At 39.7% G+C, this 8,816-nt stretch overlaps 1 pseudogene; it reads left to right on the top strand.

Annotated features, from left to right (window-relative positions):
• Positions 1-1,146: 1,146 nt before the first annotated feature.
• Positions 1,147-2,091, top strand: LOC114114620 (olfactory receptor 9A4-like; annotated as a pseudogene).
• The last annotated feature ends 6,725 nt before the right edge of the window (positions 2,092-8,816 follow it).

Below are 8,816 nucleotides of genomic sequence, written 5' to 3'. Positions count from 1 at the left end.
TATATATATATATATATACACACAGAGGATATTCCTTGCCTCTTTGGAGTTTACCTTTCAGTATCAAGTTCAACAAAATAAGTGAATTTCCTCTCCTGCTTCCTCATTTCATCTTTCTTGGCATGATGGATGAACTGTTTTATATACTTGTTTATGGAATAGCTTCCATTCTCTCCTTGAATCTAAGCACCGCACACAGGGATTTTTAGTTTGCTGTGTTCACTGCAGCATTTGCTTAATGTCAAAAGAAGCAGTGAAGTAAGAAATTGAGTGTATAACATCATGTCAGATAGTGCTATGAAGTGCTATGAAGAAAGCTAACTGTGAGAAATGAACAGGTCTTTCAGGTTTTGGGGAAGGTGAATGGAAACAGTCCTCCTAGGAAATGAAATTAGCATGGTGGGGTAGACAAAGTGAGGGGCAGACATCCAGGCAACCTGAATAACTGAGCACCTTGGACCGAAACTTGTGAAACTCAGGTACCATGTTTCTTTCCTGTCAAGACTTTTGTGGGAGGGGGTGGGAGGATGGTGTAAGAGAAGACTGAATCTGCAAAGGGAAATCATCCCAAGCTCCAGAGTTTCCATTTGGAATACTGCTGATTTGTAACATAGAGATCTTAAAATCTGGGGAAAGCAGAGATGGTGCTCTGGGACCTTCTGCCTCTCTTCTGTTGAACCCTAAGGGATCTCTGTAATACCCATCAGGATTAAGGGGGGATAAAATTCACTCTTTTGAATATCCTCTGGAATGTCACTGTATCATCTACTACAGGTAAGCTAAGAGGAAAGAACAAACCCCGGATCTAAGGGACTAACTCAGCATCAAAACTGGCCAATTTTTAAGTCTTAACCTGTGAGAATGCACAGCTAGGGGGGAAAAAAAACAAGACAGGTGTTCTTCACACCAGTGGAGAGGATGCAATCTTCATCCATTCCAGGCAATGAACTTCAGCTGGACCGGAGGTGACAACATTTAGGTCTGACTTTGTGCAGAGCATCCTCATAGAGGCACCTCACCTGGTCCCCTGATTGGAAACGGTTCCTCATCCTAGGCCGTCCTTATCCCTTGACAGCAAGACCTTGTGGAGCAGCGTTTCTTTTCTTTTGATCTCTAGGTTTCCCAAGGAGCAGAAACAAGGACTGAATGATGAGCAATCACTCAAGTGCCACTGAATTCTGCCGTTTAGGGTTCCCTGGGTCCCAGGAACTCCATCACATTCTTTTTGCTGTATTCTTTCTCTTCTACTCAGTGACAGTAATGGGGAACACCGTCATCATTGTGATTATCTGTGTTGATAAACATCTCCATTCCCCCATGTATTTCTTCCTTGCTCATCTCTCTGCCTTGGAAATGCTGACAACATCTGTTATCTTCCCCGTGATGCTCTGGGGGTTGCTGCTCCCTGAGATGCAGACAGTATCTCTGGCTGCATGTGTCACCCAGCTCTTCCTGTACCTTGCTCTGGGAACCACAGAGTTTGCCCTGTTGGGAGTGATGGCTGTGGACCGTTACGTGGCTGTCTGTAACCCCTTGAGGTACAACACCATTATGAACAGCCGCACCTGCATCTCGGTGGTGATTGGGTCATGGGTGTTTGGGTTCCTTTTTGAAATCTGGCCAGTCTATGCCACATTTCAGTTTACCTTCTGCAAATCAAACGTCTTAGACCATTTTTATTGTGACTGAGGTCAGTTGCTCAAGCTGTCCTGTGATGACACTGTTTTCACAGAGTTTGTTCTGTTTTTAATGGCTGTTTTCATTATCATTGGTTCTCTGGCCCCAACAATTGTCTCCTACACCTACATCATCTCCACCATCCTCACGAGCCCCACCGCCTCTGGCCGCCGGAAAGCCTTCTCTACATGTGCCTCCCACTTCACCTTTGTTGTCATCGGCTATGGCAGCTGCTTGTTCCTGTTTGTGAAACCCAAGCAAACGCAGGCAGCCGAGTACAATAAGATAGTCTCCCTGTTGATTTGTGTGTTAACTCCTTTGCTGAACCCTTTCATCTTCACTCTGCGGAATGACAAATTCAAGTAGGTCCTTCGAAACGGAGTGAAACGTGGCTGTCAGCTCCTCAATGATTAACTCTTCTCTTAATTTAGATGGTATGATCTTGACTTTACATGAGTCAGTTATCTAGTAAATGCTACTCTTAAATTGTCTCCATTATGAAAATAAAATAGAATCTACAACTCCTGATCAGGCCATGAAAGTAGACAAGACATGTAAAAATGAGATCCGGGCTCTACTCACTATGTTTGTTTGTATTTGCTTCCCCTGTGAACTCAAGAAAACATATTCTGAGGATGTGGGAAGACCTAGAAAAAAGAAAAGCATACATTTCCATAAATGTTCTATTGGACCCATATTGGTTTATAATTCATCTTGAAAATGTGTTTCCTGGGGGAGTAATGAAATGGGCATGTGAGGGGTGAGATGGATGGATAATGAATTCAAAGGCAGAGATGTGCACTTTGTTCCTCATAAGCTCTTCCTAGTCTTTTCCTATATTTTTGTGAAAATTCTGACAAGATGGCCATAAGTTTTAAAATATCCTGTTTCTCTTTGTCTCATTGTTGCATATTTTCCTGGACTCCTTGCTACCAATAAGTACATATGATATAATATCCGTTTTGCCACAGAATGAATCTAGAGGTGTGATATAGAGATGGGAATCCTTCTCACTTGGCAAATATTGGTGATGTAAAGATATGGAAATATTTTGGTCAGAAGGAGGAAAAACTTCCTTTCACTAAACTTCAGGGCATTGCTTTAGCCCCTCCCTTTTGAGGTGTATGTGTGGTAGAGACAGAGAAGAGTGAAATGACTAGTTCTAGAGGGAGCATCTTGTGTTTCACTGTTGCTGAAAACAGCTCTTTCTGTTCTGACCTCTCCCAAACCCAGACTTCAGGCTGAATAATGCATTTTGAGTCTTTGTTTTCAAATCCAAGTGTCCCTTTCGCAGGTTTTCTCTGCGGGCCGACCATAACAAACGAGTCACTACCCACTTCATTCCCAGTTCCTCAGCAATTGCAGGGCATGGCTGTTTGGCAGGGTAATGACTGAAATTTCACATTCTTGGAGGAAGGGCTTTGGAGGTAGGAGTTTACTGAAAATGATGGCACTCAGTACCTCCTACCAGCTCTGAATTGAGAGGGGCAACTGAGCTGCCCAGCAGAGGTTGATGGGCTTCCTTATGTTTTCCAAAAAGTACTGTGTGAGGATGCCTTTCTGTTGGTGGGCATAGGCAAGACCACCTTGCCTATTGAGTTACTTGTACTGAATAGGACCCCGAGAGAAGGTGGTGAGTGAGGCCTTCAATCCAACCCATGCTCTGCTGGCAGCAAACAGGCCCTGGTGGGAATGTGCTGGTTGAGAAAGGGTTGAAGACTCAAAGACAGGTACCCCTTCCTCTCAGGTTCATTTCATGAGGTCTCTTCTTCCTAGAGGAATCCCATTGTTCTAGTTCCCTCACACAAGAGGACCTGTTCCTGATTTTCACAAAGCCTTGCACATCCTAGGCAGTGTCCTGTGAGGTAAGTAGTATGATGTCCATTTCACAAATGAGAAAATAATGAGGATAAGAGATTAAGTGCCTTGCCAAACATTACTCCGTCATCAACTGTATCATATTCATCAGGTTGGAAAAGAGGAAACCTCTGAGAATACTGTTCTGATGTGAATTCTGGAGAATAGACTTTGATACATTTCTTATGAGAATATAAAACATTGTGGTCAAGGTAATTACAGAGTCTACTTATGGGCATCACCAGACTGTCAATACTAAAATCAGATTATGTTCTTTGCAGGGGAGATGGAGAAGCTCTAAACAGCCAGCAAAAACAAAACCTGGAGCTGGCTGTGTCTCAGAACATGAGCTCCTTAGTGCAAAATTCAGCCTTAAAATGAATAAGGTAGGGAAAACCAATAGACCATTCAGGTATGACCTAAATCAAATCCCTTATGATTATCCAGTGGAGGTAATGAATAGATTCAAGGGATTAAATCTGGTAGACAGAGTACCTGAAGAACTATGGGTGGAGGTTTGTCACATTGTACAGGAGGCACTGACCAAAACCATCCCAAAGAATAAGAAATGTAAGAAGGCAAAGTGGTTGAGGAGGCCTTAGACATAGCTGAAGAAAGAAGAGAAGTGAAAGCAATAGAGAAAGGGAAAGATACATTCAACTGAATGCAGAGTTTCAGAGAATAGCAAGGAGAGAAAAGAAAGTCTTCTTAAATGAACAATATAGAGAAATAGAGGACAACAATAGAATGGGAAAAACTAGAAACCTCTTTAAGAAAACTGCAGCTAACAAGGGAACATTTTATGCAAGAATGAGCACAATAAAGGACAGAAATGGTAAGGACCTAAGAGAAGCAGAAGAGATTAAGAAGAGGTGGCAAGAATACACAGAAGAACTGTATGAAAAAGGTCTTAATGACTTGGATAACTATAATGGTGTGGTCACTCATCTAGAGCCAGACATCCTGGAGTGTGAAGAGAAGTGGAACTTAGCAAGTATTAGTATGAACAAAGTTAATGGAGGTTATGGAATTCTGGCTGAGCTATTTAAAGTCCTAAAAGATAATGCCATTATAGTGCTGCCCTCAATATGTGAGCAAATTTGGAAAACTCAGCAGTGGCCACAGGACTTGAGAGTCAGTTTTCCTTACAATCCCAAAGATGGGCAATTTCAAAGAATGTTCAAGCTACTGTACAATTGCACTCATTTCACATGCTAGCAAAGTTATGCTGAAAATCCTTCAAGCTAGGGTTCAGAAATATGTAAACTGAGAAGTCCCAGATGCAAAAGCTCAGTTTAGAAAAGGCAGAGGAACCAGAGATCAAGTTGCCAACACTCACTGGATCATGGGTAGAGCAAGGAAATCCCAGAATAAACATCTACTTCTGCTTCATTGGCTATGATAAAGCCTTTGACTGTGTAGATCACAACAAACTGTTGAAAATTCTTAAGGAGAAGAACTACCAGGCCATGTGACCTGTCTCTTGAGAAACCTGTGTGCAAAGTCAAGAAGCAACAGTTAGAACCAGACACGGAACAACTGACTGGTTCAAAACTGGGAAAGGAATATGACAAAACTGTATATTGTCACCTTGTTTATTTAACTTATATGCAGAGGGCTGTGCATGCATGCTAATTTGCTTCAGTCCTGTCTGACTCTTTGTAACCCTATGGACTGTAGCCCACCAGGCTCTTTTGTCCATGGGATTCTCCAGGCAAGAATACTACAGTAGGTTGCCATGCCGTCCTCCTCCAGGGAAGAATACTACAGTAGGTTGCCATGCTGTCCTCCAGGGGATTTTCCAACCCAGGGATTGAATCTGTGTCTTCTGCAGCTCCTGCATTGCAGGTAGATTCTTTACCACTGAGCCCCAGAGTAGCCCATATGCAGAGTACATCATGTGAAATGCAGGGCTAGATGAATCACAGGCTGGAATCAAGATTTCCAGAAGAAATCTCAACAACCTCAGTTGTGCGAATGATACCACTCTAATGGCAGAGCATGAAGAGGCAGTAAAAAGCCTCTTGATGAGGGTGAAAGTGGAGAGTGAAAAAGCTGGCTTGATATACAGCATTCAAAAAACTAAGATAATGGCATACAGTCCCATCACTTCATGGCAAATAGAAGGGGAAAAAGCAGAAGCAATGACAGGTTTTCTTTTCTTGGGCTCCAAAATCACTGCAGATGGTGACTGCAACCATGAAATTAAAAGATGCTTGCCCTTTGGAAGGAAAGCTATGACAAACCTACACAGTGTATTAAAAAGCAGAGACATCACTTTGCCATCTAGTCACATCTGTCTGTTCAAAGCTATAGTTTTTCCAGTAGTCATGTATGAATGTGATATTTGGACCATAAGGAAGGTTGAGCACTGAAGAATTGATGCTTTTGAACTGTGGTGCTGGAGGAGACTCTTGAGAATTCTTTGGAGCACAAGGAGATCAAACAAGTCAATCCTACAGGAAATCTATGCTTAATATTCATTGGAAGGACTGATGCTGAAGCTCCAATACTTTGGCCACCTGATCTGAAGAATCAACTTGGTGGAAGAACCCTGATGCCCTGGAAGACTGAAGGCAAAAGGAAAAGGTGCTGCTGAGGATGAGATGGCTGTATGGCATCACCGAGTCAATGGGCATGAATTCGAGCAAACTCCAGGAGATAGTGGAGAACAGGGGAGCCTGGGATGCTGCAGCCCATGGGGTCGCTGAGAGTCAAACATGACTGAGTGACTGAACAACAACAGGAAAGTTAGTAAACTAGTGTACAGTGAATATACTATGACATATTTTCAAATTGAGATTTTCTTCAGCTTTGTTGAATTTTTTGATAAGCCCATAGAAGGAATTCTCCATCCCTCATGCAATGCTTTTTAAATTTAATATTTTTTTTGATTCTCTCATATTTTTATCTTTTTACTGAAATTCCTCTCTTGTCTATTCCTGTTACCCACTTTTCCATTACATCTTTAACATGTGAAGCATAGTTATATTACTTTAGCATCAGGTGAATATTTTCAAATATGATATTATAAATTTTTAATTAATTTTTTTTCAATTTTTATGTCATATTTTGTGGTAAGTCCTCTGGGACTTAATATACACATCTTAACTTATAACTGAGTTCAGATTTATACTCACAATACCAGTTAAATATAGAAACATTACTTCTATATAGCTCTGTTCTCATCCCCCTCTTCTGTGCTGTTATTATATTAATAAATATTATGTCACTATAGTTATAAACTTCATGTATATTGTTATAGTTATTGCTTTATATATTTTTTAAAGAAGCTGGGTGAAAAGGAGTAAGGGTACATTTTTAACATTTGTTATGTGAACCTTGTTTACCCTTTCTGGTTCTCTTCATTTGTGCCTCAGACTTCAGTTGACATTTGGTGTCATTTGCTTATTCTGAAACAGCTTTTCTTCTATTCACTTCCTTTGTGCCATCAGTGGCAAATATATTACATTTATATATGTGATCCATTTAGTATACATTTATACAGTTTCTGTTTTATAGTAATTTTTTAATCAGCAAATTGAAGTTCAGGGGGAAAATATGCATTCATACTGACTTTTATGTTACAATTACCAAATTAGGTTTATGTGCTTTTTCTACATTGCATAGATTGTAATTACCATCTTGGGTCTTTCGCTTTTAGTCAAAAGAATTTCCTTTAGTATTTTTTGTAAGGAAATGCAGTGAGTAATGGTAGCAAAAAATGTTTTTGTCTTAGTTGATCTCTTTTGCCTTCACTTTTGAGAGACTGTTTTGCTGGCTATAAGAACCATGACTGACCATATTTTTTTCTTTCAGCACCTTAAATACGTGATCTCATAGCAATCTAGTCTTATTTGTTCCGATGAGAAGTCAGTATTAATCTTAACTGGACGTCTTACACATACAATGTGGTTTTGCTCTTGCTGCTTTGAAGATTTTTGTCTTTTGTCTCTTTTCTCTTGAAAATTTTTTCTGTTATGTGCTCGTGTATGGATCTCTTTGGATTTATCCTTCTTGGATTTATAAAATAATGATTTTCATCAACTTTGGAAGCTTTCAACTATCATTTCCACAAGTAATTATTTATCTCCTTTGTAGTTCTATTCTGGTGCTATCATTCACGTGTGAGGTGCACTTAATGGAGTCCCATCTTTCTCTGAGGCTTTGTTCCATTTTCTTCATTTCTTTTCAAATTATTATGAAATGAAAATGGAGAGATCACAACAGACAACACAGAATTACAAAGGATCATAAGAGACTACTATCAGAAATTATATGCCAATAAAATGGACAACAGGGAAGAAATGGACAGATTCTTAGAAAAGTACAACTTTCCAAAACTGAACCTGGAAGAAATAGAAAAGCTTAACAGAACCATTACAAACACGGAAATTGAAACTGTAATCAAAAATCTTCCAGCAAACATAAGCCCAGGTCCAGACGGTTTCACAGCTGAATTCTACCAAAAATTTAGAGAAGAGCTAACACCTACCCTACTCAAACTCTTCCAGAAAATTGCAGAGGAGGGTAAATTTCCAAACTCATTCTATGAGGCCTCCATCACCCTAATACCAAAACCTGACAAAGATGCCACAAAAAAAGAAAACTACAGGACAATATCACTGATGAACATAGATGCAAATATCCTTAACAAAATTCTAGCAATCAGAATCCAACAAAATATTAAAAAGATCATACAGAATGACAGAGTGGGCTTTATCCCAGGGATGCAAGGATTCTTCAATATCCACAAATCAATCAATGTAATACAGCACATTAACAAACTGAAAAATAAGCCATATGATTATCTCAATAGATGCAGAGAAAGCCTTTGACAAAATTCAACATCCATTTATGATAAAAACTCTCCAGAAAGCAGGAATAGAAGGAACATAGCTCAACATAATAAAAGCTATCTATGACAAACCCACAGCAAACATTATCCTCAATGGTGAAAAATTGAAAGCATTTCCCCTAAAGTCAGGAACAAGACAAGGGTGCCCACTTTCACCACTACTATTCAACATAGTTTTGGAAGTTTTGGCCACAGCAATCAGAGCAGAAAAAGAAATAAAAGGAATCCAAATTGGAAAAGAAGAAGTAAAACTCTCACTGTTTACAGATGACATGGTCCTCTACATAGAAAACCCTAAAGACTCCACCAGAAAAATACTAGAGCTAATCAATGAATATAGTAAAGTTGCAGGATATAAAATCAACACACAGAAATCCCTTGCATTACTATACACTAATAATTAGAAAATAGAAAGAGAAATTAA

Source organism: Ovis aries, chromosome 4 (genome assembly GCF_016772045.2).
Source record: "Ovis aries strain OAR_USU_Benz2616 breed Rambouillet chromosome 4, ARS-UI_Ramb_v3.0, whole genome shotgun sequence".
Classification (NCBI taxonomy): Eukaryota; Metazoa; Chordata; class Mammalia; order Artiodactyla; family Bovidae; genus Ovis; species Ovis aries.
Note: the sequence above shows the minus strand (reverse complement) of the source record. Positions and strands in the feature narration are given on the sequence as shown.